This window comes from Vombatus ursinus, unplaced genomic scaffold, assembly GCF_900497805.2.
Source record: "Vombatus ursinus unplaced genomic scaffold, bare-nosed wombat genome assembly UNPS02014832.1, whole genome shotgun sequence".
Classification (NCBI taxonomy): domain Eukaryota; kingdom Metazoa; phylum Chordata; class Mammalia; order Diprotodontia; family Vombatidae; genus Vombatus; species Vombatus ursinus.
Genome location: NW_020954610.1, coordinates 27,471,182 through 27,485,360, shown reverse-complemented (window position 1 = coordinate 27,485,360; position 14,179 = coordinate 27,471,182). Strand labels below are relative to the sequence as shown.

The 14,179-nt window shown below is 36.2% G+C and overlaps 1 pseudogene; it reads left to right on the top strand.

Moving 5' to 3' along the window:
• Nucleotides 1-640: 640 nt before the first annotated feature.
• Nucleotides 641-1,915, top strand: LOC114025617 (annotated as a pseudogene).
• The last annotated feature ends 12,264 nt before the right edge of the window (nt 1,916-14,179 follow it).

Below are 14,179 nucleotides of genomic sequence, written 5' to 3'. Positions count from 1 at the left end.
AACAAACAAAAATGGTGAACAAAAAGTTCAAAGTTAAGAAGTAGGCTGAAATAATGAGCAAACAAACATAAAACAACAAACAAAAAAGGACCTGACAATAAATAGATAGTATGGTGGCAAAGAAGCTCAAGATGCAAACAAAGAAGAAGCATTGGAAGTATTTGCAAGCAAAGCCTCAGATCAAAATGCAGATTAGAAACAAGTTCAAAAAAGAATTCCTAGAAGAGTTAAAGAAAGAGATTAAAAGAGTATGTATGTGTGTATGTGAGTGAGTGAGTGTGTGTGTACAAAACAAATGAGTAGTAAAAGGAAATTGGAAAAGTAATGAGAGAAATGAAAGCAAGTTATGAAAGAAAATCAACAGCTTCATTAAAAAATACAAAAACATGCTGAAGAAAATAGCTCCTTAAAAATTGTAATTGGAAAAACAGAAGCTAACAGCTCCATGAAACATTAAGAAATAATGAACAAAGTCAAAAGACTTAAAAAAAAAAAAACAACATATAACGTACTTGACAGGAAAAAGAACTGATCTGGAAAATGGATCAAGGAGAGATGACTTAAGAATTACTAGACTACCCGAAAGTCATGAAGAAAAAAGGAAATTACTTATCCTACATTAAGAAACTGTAGAGTTTCAATGGCTGTGAGCGTGCGTTTGACTCACAAGCCCCGCAACCTGTGGGACGAGCCTCTGGCGATCTCCGTGCATGGTCTGGCCCCGGCCCAGCCGGTCACCCTGCGCTCCTCCCTCCTCGAAGAGAAAGGGGAGCTCTTCCAGGCCTCAGCCCGCTAAGAGGCGGACCCAGGCGGGCAGCTGGACCTGGCGCAGGCGCCCGGTCTGGGGGGCAGCTACAGCGACGTGGAGACGTGGAGGCCATGGGGCTCTTCCTAACCCTGCGGTCCAAAACACCCTGTGAAAGGCTGGTGAAGCGTGACGTGCATACCCCTTTCCTCGTGGACCTGGAGGTGTACGAGGGTCACAACCCCTAGCCCAACAAGGTGCTGGCACAAGTGGTCCACGAGCGGGGCTTCCTGGGGCCATGGTTGAAGACGATCCCGGTGCGAGAGGGCAGCGTGCGGGCCACCCTCTTCCTGCCTCCAGGAGCAGGGCCTTTTCCAGGGATCATTGACCTGTATGGAACTGGAGGTGGTCACTGTGAATATAGAGCCAGCTTGCTGGCTGAACATGGTTTTGATGTGCTTGCTCTGGCTTATTTCAGATTTGAACATCTCCCCAAAGAGTTGATTGATCTACATCTGGAATATTTTGAAGAGGGCCTGGACTACATGTTGCAGCACCCAGAGATGAAAGGCCCAGGCATTGGGCTGCTTGGATTCTCCAAAGGGGGTGACTTGTGTCTTTCCAAGTCCTCCTTCCTGAAAGATGTTACAGTCACCGTGCTTATAAATGCCTGTGTGGCCAACACACTGATCCCACTGCACTATAAGGAAATGACCCTTCTTAATATTGGACATGACCTAAAGAGACTCAAAATCACCGAGTCAGGCCTTGTAGATCTTGTGGATATTTGGAATAACCCATTAGAAAAGCTCAACTGCCAAAGTCTCATCCCAGTAGAAAAGGCCCAGGGGCCTTTCTTGTTCATTGTTGGTCAAGATGACCACAACTGGAAGAATGAATCCTATGCATATACAGTCTCCGAACAACTATAGTCTCATGATAAAGAAAAACCTCAGATCATCTGTTATCCAAACACTGGGCACTGCATTGACCCCCCCTTATTTTCCTCCATGTTTAATGTCTGTGCATAGTATGGTGGGCCAAGGAGTGATCTGGGCAGGTGAGTCAAAGGTTCACTTCATGGCACAGGTGGACAGTTGGGAACAAATTCAAACATTCTTCCAAAAATACCTCAAGGGTAAAGACTCTACCTTTCAAAACAAACTGTAGCATTTTGATCTTAGGACTGCCATTGTTCTGGGCTGGGCCCGATATGTGCCAATCCTCTGGTAATGTATGTTTGATATTGGAACACAAAGACCTGAGTTCAAATCTGACCTCAGACACTTACCAGTTGTGTGGCCCTGCACAAGTCACTTAACCTTGTTTGCCTCAGTTTCTTCATCTGTAAAATGAGCTGGAGAAGGAAATGGAAAACCACTCCGTATCTTTGCCAAGAAGATTCCAAATGGGGTCACAAAAAGTTGGACATGACTGAAAGGACTGAATAACAACAACAAAAAATTGGAACAAAATGAGACACTTGTGGGTCATTAATTAATAGTTAACAAAAGGAGATTATTTAGGAATAGCAGGAGAAGGATATTCAACAAGGATAGGCACTGAGGACACCTTAAGTTGATTCAGCTAAATGAGGCACCCTTGTCTGAGTTGCCCATCTCTTCCACCAGCCAAGCATCAGGGAGCAACTCACAGCAGATTTGTACTTTGGCAATCAGGAAATGATGTTAAGAGCCTGAGCCCTTAGTCCCCTGAGCCAATCAAGTCTGGAAGATAGTTTCAATACCATTTAAGAAAAGCTAGCATAACTTGCACAGGGGTAGGGGTTAGAATATTGTTCCCACCATAGCCATAGTTTCATGATCATGGGCTCCATGCCACCATGAAGAATCTTTTTTCTATGATATGAAAGTGTCATATATCTTGCTCTTTAAGGGTGTCAAGGTACTACAGTATTTAATAACAAGCAAGTGAGCTCAGCTCCCTGGGCCCAAGAATGTTTGACTGAAGTACTTTCTTCATCAACACATAACACCAAAGAGCTCCAGTTATACATCACCATAACTGTATTTCCAGAATAAAATATATATGTATTTTTACATAGTATATTGCTGTATGTTTCTAAGAACTTTGCATCTTTGGGAAAACTGGAAAGCAATCTTGTAGAAATTAGTTCTAGAGTCTAAACTTTAGGACATCTTGCAACAAATACCAAGATAAACTTAAGATGGATGTAGGACCTAAACAAATTAGAGAAGCAAGGAAGGAAAGATCTTTTACAACAATGGATAGAGTAAGAGTTCATGACTAATGGACAGAGAGGAGCATAGAAGATAAAATAGACAATTTAATTATGTAATAATGTTTACTAGCATTTATATATTATAGTGCTATATATTATAATATACACAATATGTTTAACATATATTAACATTATTGTAGATAACATATATTAATTACAGTTATATAATATTGATTATAATATAGTTATAATGCATTCTATGTTGATAAATTACACATAAGAATACTAACAACTGTTACCAGTACTGGTCTGGTTAGATGAGTTAGATGGTTTCTTTCAATACTAAAATCTATGACTCTGTGTGTATCCCTGTAGAATGTAAGGTCTTTAAAGGTAGGGACAGTTTCATTTTTGTCTTTACATTCCTCTATCACTTTGTACATAAAAGACGCTTAATAATGTTTATCAAAATGAAAAAAAAAAGAAACTGTAAAAGAAAACTGCCCAGATTTCTTAGAACCAGAAGACAAAGTTGAAAGTGAAAGAATTCATTGGTCACCTCCTGAAAGAAAGCCCAAACTTCAAACATCCAGGAATAGTATAGCCAAAAACCTAGAGCTCCCAGGTCAAGGAGAAAATATTGCAAACATCCAGAAAGAAAGAATTTGAGTAGTATACAGCCATAGTCAGGAACACAAGATTTACAGCCACTGATATAAAGAAATGGAGAACTTGGAAGAGGGTATGCTGGATGGCAAAGTACATAAGATTACAATCAAGAACAATTTGCTTGGCAAAATTGATATAATCCTGCAGAAGAAAATGAATATTTGATGAAATATGTGACTTTTAAGAATTTCTAATGAAAAGACTAGAACTGAATAAAAAAAATTGACATTCAAATGCAGAATTCAAGAAAAGAATAAGAAGGTAAACATGAGAGAGAAATCATAAAGGACTAAACAAGGTTAAACTATATCCTTTCCTATATGGGAAAAGGACACAAGTAACCCATCAGAATTTAATATCACAAGGGATTTTAGAAGGAGTGTAATTAGGAAACTCTGGAGAATATTGAATGGGAATAGATAGGAGTGTACCTATCCTCACCTGTGCATGTCATCTTCAAAATATTGACAAAATATTGGGTCATTAAAATGAAATGAATGAATATATGGAGAAGAGTAGAAATATTAAATGCATCTTTTTTTGACCATGATGCAATTATATTACATTTTAAAAAGGGTATTGAAGCATAAATTAAAAATTAATTGAAAAATATATAACAATCATAAAATGGATAGATGAAAGCATTTAATACAAATAATAATTTAATTAAAGATAATGATTTCAATAAGATAACATGTTAAAAATTGTGGAATGTAGCCAAAGCAATATATGAAGGGAAACATATCTATATATCTATATCTAAATATATGTTTAAATACTAAACTCAATGAAAGAGTGTTAATAAATTGGCAAGCTACTAAAATAGAAAAAGAAATGACCATCAAGACAGAAATTTTGAAAATCAAAGGAGAAATTAATAAAATTGAAGGTTGAAAAATGTTGAGCAAATAAATAAAACTAGGAGCTTTAACAAAAAAAAAAACAATAAAATAGATATCATGGCTAGTTTGATTTTAAAGAAAAAAGAAAACCAAATTGCCAGTATAAAATATGGGAAAGGTAAATTCATACCCAATGAAGACAAAATAAAAGCAATTATTAGGAAATATTTTGTCAAACTCTATGCCAACAAAATTGGTATCTTAAATTAAATGGATAAGTATTTATTAAAGTTTAAAATGCTCAGATTTAAAAATAAAGCAGAAAATAGAATACTTAAGCAATCCTATCTTAGAAAAAGAAATTGAACAAATCATAAATGAACCAAGAAAAATATCCCCAAGAACAGGTAGATTTACAAACAAATTCTATCAAGCTTTGAAAGAACAGTTTATTCTACTGCCACATATACTGTTTAAAAAAATAGGTTATGGAATCCTACTAAATTCTTTCTATGACATAAATATGGTCTTGATATCCAAACGAGAGAGAGATTGAAGACAGAGAAGGAAAACTATAGTTTAATTTCCTTATTGAATATTGATGTGAAAAATTTTAATAAAACACTAGCAAAAAGATTACAGCAATATATCACAAAGATCATATATTATGGCCAGCCTGAATTCATACCAACTTTGCCAAGTTAGTTAAATATTAGGAAACAATAAGCATAATTGACAATATTAATAACCTAAATGATAAAAATAACAATTACTTCAATTGACACAGAAAAAGAAAAATTTTTGATAAGATGCAATACTCATTTAAATTGTTATTTAAAACAAAAAGCACAGGCATAAATGGAGCTTTCCTTAATATTATAAGTAGAAACTATTGAAAACCAAGGGCAAACATTATCAGTAATAGGTTTAAGCCAGAAGCATTTCCAATTAGATCAGAGATGAAGCAAGTATCCTACAACAATAAGAAAAGAAAAAGACATTGCAGGAATAAACATAGGCAAGAATGGAACAAAAATATCATTTTTTATTTATTTTGTGATGGTTTACTTTTTTCTTAATCATGTTCCTTAATAATTTATTAATTTCATTAGTCATTTCAAAATACACCTTTAATTCTCTTAATCAGTTCTGTAGTTTTTATATCAGTGTTTATTTTTTCTTGATAATTTATTTTTACTTTTCAAAATTCATTTCCATAAGATTTTGAGTTTTAAATTTGCTCCCCCATCCTTTCCCCTCCCCAAGACAGTGTGCAATCAGATATAGGCTCTACTTATACATTCATATTAAGCATATTTTCCCATTAGTTATGATGTATAGAACAATTAGAACTAATGGGAGAAGCGACAAGAATGAAGGAATAAAACAAAACAACAAAGGAAAAGGAGAGCAAATAGTATGCTTCCATCTGCATTCAGACTCCATAGTTCTTTCTTTGGTTGTGGATAGCAAATTCCATCATGGGTCTTTTGGAGTTGTCTTAGATCCTTGCATTGCTGGGAAGAGATGTCCATCAAAGTTAGTCATCACACAATGTGGCTGTTACTATGTACAATGTTCTCCTGGTTCTGCTCATTTCATTCTGCATCAGTTCATGTAAATCTTTTCAGGATTTTTTGAAGTCTTCCTCCTCATCATTCCTTATAGCATAATAGTATTCCATTACATTCATATACTACAACTTGTTCAGCCACTCCTCAATTGATGGGCATCCCCTCAATTTCAATTCTTCACCACCACAAAAAGAGCTGCTATAAATATTTTTGTATGTATGGATCCTTTTCCTGTTTTTATGATCTCTTTAGAATACAGACTTAGAAGTGGTATTGCTAGGGCAAAGGGCATGCACAATTTTATAGTCCTTTGGGCATAGTTCCAAATTGTTCTCCAAAATGGTCTAATCATTTCACAACTCTAACAACAACGCATTAATGTTCCAATTTTCCCCCATCTTCTTCAACACTTATCATTTTCCTGTTCTGTCATTTTTTGTTTGTTTTTCTTTTTCTTTCAATTTTTTTATTAATTAATTTATTTTAGTTTTCAACATTCACTTCCACAAGATTTTGAGTTCCAGATTTTCTCTGTATCTTGTCCCTCCCCCCCAAGACAGAGTGCATTCTGAATACCCCTTCCTCTAATCTGCTCTCCCTTCTACCTCCCCTCCCAAACTTATCTTATCCCCTTCCTCTTCTATTTTCCTGTAGGGCAGGATAGATTTCTATATCCTGTTGCCCAGTTGCATGTGAAAACAATTTTTTAACATGTGTTTTTAAAACTTTGAGTTCCAAATTTTCTCCCTCCCTCCCTCCCCACTCACCCTTATTGAGAAGTCAAGCAACTCTATACAGGTTATACTTGGGTAGTCATGCAAAACACTTCCATAGTAGTCATGCTGTGGAAAATGTACTATATTTCCCTTCATCTTATCTCTCCCCCCATTTATTCTATTCACTCTTTTGACCCTGCCCTCTTCAGAATTGTTTGCTTCTGATTACCCCCTCACCCAATCTGCCCTTCCCTCTATCATCACCCTGCTCTCTTATCCCCTTCCCTCCTATTTTCCCTGTAGAGTAAGATAGCTTTCCATACCCAATTGAGTGTGTATGTTATTCCCTCCTTAAGCCAAATCTGATGAGAATAAGTTTCACTCATTCTCTCTCACCTTCCCCCACTTCCCCTCCACTGTAAAAGCTTTTTCTTGTCATTTTCTGTGAGATAATTTACCCCATTCTAACTCTCCCTTTCTCCTTTTCCTAGTATGATCCTCTGTCACCCCTTAATTTTATACTCCAGATAATACCCCTTCATCTTCAACTCACCCAGGGCCCTCTATCAATCTATCTATACATATAATTTTTCCCCATATAATACTGACAAAGGTCTCATGAGTTACAAATATCATATTTCTGTGTAGGAACGTAAACAGTTCAACTTTAATAAGTCTCTTATGGTTTCTCTTTCCTGTTTACCTCTTCATGCTTCTTTTGAGTCTTGTATTTGAAAGTCAAATTTTCTACTCAGCTCTGGTCTTTTCATCAAGAATACTTGAAAGTCCCCTATTTCACTGAATGTCCATTTTTTCCCCTGAAGGATTATACTCAGTTTTGTTGGATAGTTGATTCTTGGCTGTAATCCTATCTCCTTTGCCCACTGGAATATCATGTTCCAAGGACTGAGGTCCATTAACGTGGAAGCTGCTAAATCTTGTGTTACCCCGATTGTGTTTCCACAATACTTGAATTGTTTCCTTCTGGCTGCTTGTAATATTTTCTCTTTGACTTGGGAACCCTGGAATTTGGCTACAATATTCCTAGGAGTTTTCCTTTGGGGATCTCTTTCAGGAGATGATTGGTTGATTCTTTCAATTTTATTTTACCCTCTGGTTCTAGAATATCAGGGTATTCCTTGATAATTTCTTTTTTCTTTCTTTTTTTTATTTTTAGACAATTAGGGTTAAGTGACTTGCCCAGGGTCACACAGCTAGTAAGTGACAAGTAGCTGGTCTGAGGCCAGATTTGAACTCAGGTCCTCCTGACTTCAGGGCTGGTGCTCTATCCTCTGCACCACCTAGCTGCCCCAATAATTTCTTGAAAGATGACATCTAAGCTCTTTTTTTGATCATGGCTTTCAGATAGTCCAATAATTTTTAAATTATCTCTCCAGGATCTATTTTCCAAGTCAGTTGTTTTTCCAGTGAGATATTTCACATTATCTTCTATTTTTTCATTCTTTTGGTTTTGTTTTACAGTGTTTTGATTTCTCATAAAGTCAGTAGCTTCCATTTGCTCCACTCTAATTTTTAAGGCAGTGTTTTCTTCAGTGAGTTTTTGGACTTCCTTTTCCATTTAGCCAATTCTGCTTTTGAAGGCATTCTTCTCCTCTTTAGCTTTTAGGAACTCTTTTGCCATTTGGGTTAGGCTATTTTTTAAGGTGTTATTTTCTTCAGTATATTTTTGGGTCTCCTTTAGCATGCTGTTGACTTGTTTTTGATGATTTTCTTGCATTACTCATGAGTGCACTATGCCACTACATTACCAAAGTGAATACAGTTTTAGCTTTTTTTTCCAATGCAAAATTTCACATTCTCTTCTATTCTTTCATTCTTTTGGATTTGTTTTACAGTGTCTTGATTTTTCATAAAGTCACTAGCTTCCAATTACTCCATTGCAATTTTTAAAGAAGTATTTTCTCTTTTTGCCTTTTTTTATTTTTATGGTAATTTTTATGTATTTTTTTGTTTTCAACATTTACTTCCACAAGATTTTGAGTACCAAATTTTCACCCCATCTTGCCCCTCCCTGCACCCCCAGATGGTGTGCCTTCTGAATACACCTTCCCCTAGTCTGCCTTCCCTTCTATCTCTCCCCCCCTTCCTTTGCCCCCTTCCCCTTCAATTTTCCTATGGGGCAGGATGGATTTCTGTACCCCTTTTCCTGTATTTTTTTATTTTCCAGTTGTATGTGAAAACATTTTTTTTAAACTTGTGTTTTTAAAACTTTGGGTTCCAAATTTTCTTCCTTCCTCCCTCCCCACCCACCCTCATTGATAAGGCAAGCAACTAAATATAGGTTATATACATGCAGTTATGCAAAACACTTCCATAGTAGACATACTGTGAAAAACTAACTCTGTTTCCTTTAATCCTATCCCACCCTCCCATTTATTCTATTCTTTCTTTTGACCCTGTTCCTCCTCAGAAGTACTTGCTTTTGATTACTCGCTTTCCATTTTGCAGTTTTCTTTGATCATTTCTTGAAAGATGATGTCTAGGCTCTTTTTTTGATCATGGCTTTCATGTAGTCCAATAATTTTTAAATTCTCTCTCCTGGATCTATTTTCCAGGTCAGTTGATTTTTCCAATGAGATACTTCACATTGTTTTCTAATTTTTCATTCTTTTGGATTTGTTTTACAGTGTCTTAATTTCTCATAAAGTCACTAGCTTCCAATTGCTCTATTCTAATTTTTAAGGAACTATTTTCTTCAGTAAGCTTTTGGACTTCCTTTTCTATTTGGCCAATTTTGCTTGTTAGGGCATTCTTCTCATTGGCTTTTTGGGCCTCTTTTGCCATTTGTGTTAGGCTATTTTTTTAAGTTGTTATTTTCTTCAGTATTTTTTTGGGTCTCCTTTAGCACACTGTTGACTTGTTTTTCATGATTTTCTTGTATCACTCTCATTTCTCTTCCCAATTTTTCCTCTACTTCTCTTACTTGCTTCTCAAAATCCCTTTTGAGCTCTTCCAAGGCCTGGTACTGATTCATATTCTTCTTTGAGACTTTGGATGTAGGAGTCTTGGCTTCATTGTATTCTTCTTGTTGTATGTTTTGATCTTCTTTGTCACCAAAGTAAGATAATATAGTCTGACCCTTTTTTCGCTGCTTACTCATGATCCTGGCCTATTACTTGAGTTTTGAACTCTTAGTTAAGGTAAAAATCTGCTTCCAATGTGGAGAATGTACTGTCACAAGCTTTGGGGGTTTGTACAGCTCTTTTCAGAGATACTTCTAGAGACCTGAAAATTTTCAGTTATTCCAAGGTGCTATGATAAGGGGCAAGGTGTTTTCTCTCCACAGCCACAACATGCTTCACCACACAAGCATTCTTCTTCGCCCCAGGATGGCCCCTCAGAACTGTGACCCATATCCAAGCACCGGTAAAGCAAGAGATTCCTGCCTCAGCACAGGCAAAGAGAATCCTGCAATCCCCCTCTGATCAACCACTTGATTCCCCCTTAGTCTGTGGGCCGGACGCTCAAGAAACTGCCGCGACCCCAGGAATGGCTGAGACCTAGCTCCTTCTCTCACCACAGTCATAGACTTTTCCCCCTGACCTTCTTTGTTGTGTTTGATGTTCGTGGGTTGAGAAGTCTGGAAACTGCCACTGCTGCTCCCGGTTCAGTCCTCTGAGGCCTGCTCCAGGGTTGCTGCAGCCTGCACACCCACACTAAACTGCTCTACTTTCCCTGCCTAGCGCAATATACCTTTCCAATCAATCATTCAGGCTGTCTTTGGCTGGAAATTTGTTTCACTCTGTCTTTTTGTGGGTTCTGCTGCTTTAGAATTTGTTTAGAGCCATTTTTTATAGATATTTGAAGGTTGTTGGGGGAAGAGCTCAAGCAAGTCACTGCTTTCCCTCTGCCATCTTGGCTCTGCCCCCCAGGAAGTATTTTCTTCAGTAAGCTTTTGGACTTTCTTTTCCATTTGACCAATTTTGTTTTTTAGGGCATTCTTTTCCTCATTGGCTTTTTGGACCTCTTTTCCCATTTGAGTTAAGCTATTTTTTTAAGGTGTTATTTTCTTTAGTATTTTTTTGGGTCTCCTTTAGCAAACTGTTGACTTGTTTTTCATTATTTTCTTCCATCACTCTCAGTTTTTTCTCTACTTCTCTTATTTGCTTTTCAAAATCCTTTTTGAGCTCTTCCATGGCCTGGCACCAATTCATATTATTCTTGGAGGCTTTGGATGTAGGAGCTTTGACTTTCTTGTCATCTTCTGGCTGTAGATTTTGATCTTGTTTGTCACCAAAGTAAGCTTCTATGGTCTGACTCTTTTTGCCCTGCTTGCTCATGATCCCAGCCAATTACTTGAGTTATAAACTCTTTGTTAAGTTAAGGGTCTGCTTCCATTGTGGAGAATATACTGTCTCATACTTTGGGGGTTTTGTGTGGCTGTTTTCAGAGATACTTCTAGAGAGCTGTAAATTTTCAGTTCTTCCAAGGTGCTATGATCAAGGGCAAGGTGTTTATTCCTTTCCTGACCTGTGATCTAGTCTATGAGTGACCACAAGCACTCTTTTCTGTCTTGGAACTGAGAGGAGGATTTCATCTCCACCACCACTACAAGCTCCACCATGCCAGCACTCTTCCTCCCCCCAGGACTGCCATCCAGAACTGTGACCCAGATCCAAGCACAGGGAAAACAAGATAATCCTGCAGTATCAAAGAGATCCTTGCAGTCCCCCTCTGATCAGCCACTCAATTCCCCCTCAATCTGTGTGCCTGAAGCTCCAGAGGCAGCCACTGCCCCAGACTGAGCTCTGGGACTGGGGCTGTGACCAACCATGCTTCTCTCTCACTGCAGACACTTTTCCTACTGATCTAAGTTGTCTTTGGTGTTCATGGATTGAGAGCTCTCAAAACTACTACAGCTACCTGTTATTCAGTTCTCTGAAGCCTCATTAATACAGTTTTAGTACTATACAAATCAAACCTTCAAAAGGATAGTTTACAGAGTTTAATAAAATTAATTTCAGAAAATAAAAGATCTAGAATATCAAGGGAAATGACAAAAACAGGACTTGACAAAGCATAAATAAACTTCCAGGCCCCAATCTATATTATAAAGCAACAGCCATGAAAACTAGTTTGTGGTGGTTAAGAATAGAGAAATAAATGAATGGAGCAAACCAAAAAAGGCAGAATAAAAATACTGTAGCTTACTGACCCACTGTTTGATAAACCAGAAAACAATAGGAAACATCTTAGGAAAGAATTCTCCATCTGATAAAAAGTGCCTAGATGGCAAAGAATTAGAAATTGAGGGAATGCCCGTCAACTGGGGAATGGCTGAGCAAGTTGTGATTTACGAATGTAATGGAATACTATTGTGCTATAAGAAATGATGAGCAGGCAGACTTCAGAAAAAAACCCATATAGACTTGTATGGACTGATGCTGATGAAGAGAGCAAAACCAAGAGAATGTTGTACAGAGTAACAGCCACGTTGTGCAATGACTAACATTGATAGACTTAGCCCTTCTCAGCAATGCAAGGATCTAAGACATCTGCAAAGATCTCATGCTGAAAAATGCTATCCACATCCAAAGAAAGAAATACAAAGTTTGAATGCAGATTGAACGTACTATTTGCTATTTTTTCTTCTGTTTTGTTTTATTTTCTCTTTTTTTGTGGTTCCTCCTATTGGTTCTAATTCTTCCTTACAACATCACTAATGTGAAAATATGTTTAATAGGAATATATATGTATAGTGTATATCAGATTGTGTGCCATCTTGGGGAGGGAGGTGGAGAAGAAGGGAGAGAAAAATTTAAAACTCAAATGCTTATGGAAGCAATTGTTGATAAATTAAAATTAATTAATAAAAAAATAAAATAAAGAAAAAAAAGTGCTGAGAAACCTGAAAACTTTATAATAGAAAGTAATTTAAGATCAACACATACTATATTGCACAATTCTTAGACTGACACATATTATACTCCACATATTCCATATGGATATACAAAATTAATATTAAATATATCATAAAATAAAATTAGAAGAGAAGCAGATCATATTCTTTCACAAGCATGAATAGAATACATATTAACCAAACAAGGGATAGAGACCATTGCAAAAAGGTAAAATAGATAACTTTCATTATAAAAACAAAAACAAAACAAATAAAAAGAAACTTCTACACACATGCAAAATTAATTTATCCAGGATTAGAAGAGAAGTGGTCAAATGAGGGTATCACATTTTTCTGATAAGGATTTGGTATCTAAGAATGCAAGCAATTTTACATACATATATGTGTATATATAATTTGTCTATGTATACATTTTTATGCATACATATATAGCCAAAAGTTATTCCTCAAAAGATAAGTAGTCAAAGGATGTGAACAAATAATTCTCAAAATAGGAATTGTAAAGTAATAACAGCATTAAAAATACTCCAAATCACTAACAATAAGAGAAATATAAATCAAAATAACTTTGAGGTTTCACATCATATCCTGAAAATTGGCAAAAAAGACAAAGATAGGAATAATCAATATTGGGGTGGTTGTGGGAAGAAGATAGACATGCTTCATTGCTGGAGAAGCTGTGAATCAGTGGAAATTAAAAGACTAAAATAACTATTTCCTTTGACACAGAGATTCTACCTTTATGTTTACACCTAATGATATGCTGATAAATATTTAACAACTGGTTCTGCAAAATGAAAAGAAAAACAGTGACCCATGTTTAAATTTAATTTGCTTTATCAATATTTTCTCTATCACTTTCTTAAGTCTAAACACTCTAGAAAACAAGCCAACTTTGATTTGGAGTGTTTGCTGATTTCTGAGCTGTAACCACTCATCCTGAAAATTTAACAATTGATTGTAAAGAGCTGATTAGAGCTGATTCTAATACAGCCCTGAAAGGAAGTTATTGCTAAAAAAGGAAAGTCCCCATATAGACTAAAATATTTATAGCAGCACTTTTGGGTGGAGCAAGACAAGAGGTAGATATTGGGAATAATACAAGTTTGGGACACAGTGATGCATGAATTATTATAGAACAAAGAGACTAAAGATTCAACAGTAGATTGAAGTTCAATATTGAACTAATTAACTATAGCATCAGTATTAGAAAGGGGAGAGAAACCAGAAAAGGAATGATGGCCTGGAAGAATATTGATAAGATAATGTGTGTAAAATCTTGTATACCTTAAAATTGTTACATTGTGATAAAAATAACTGAGAGTTAGCTTTATAAATATTATCTCATTTTATCTTCACAACCCTTGCAGATAAATACTATTATTATTATCACCACTTAACAAATGAGGGAATTGAGGCAGAAGTTAAATAAATCAACCAATCAATAAACATCTACTATGTGACAGGCACTGTGCTAAGTACTGGGGATACAAAGAAAGGCAAAAGACAACATAAAACCAAACATACACAAAACAAGCTATAAAGACTA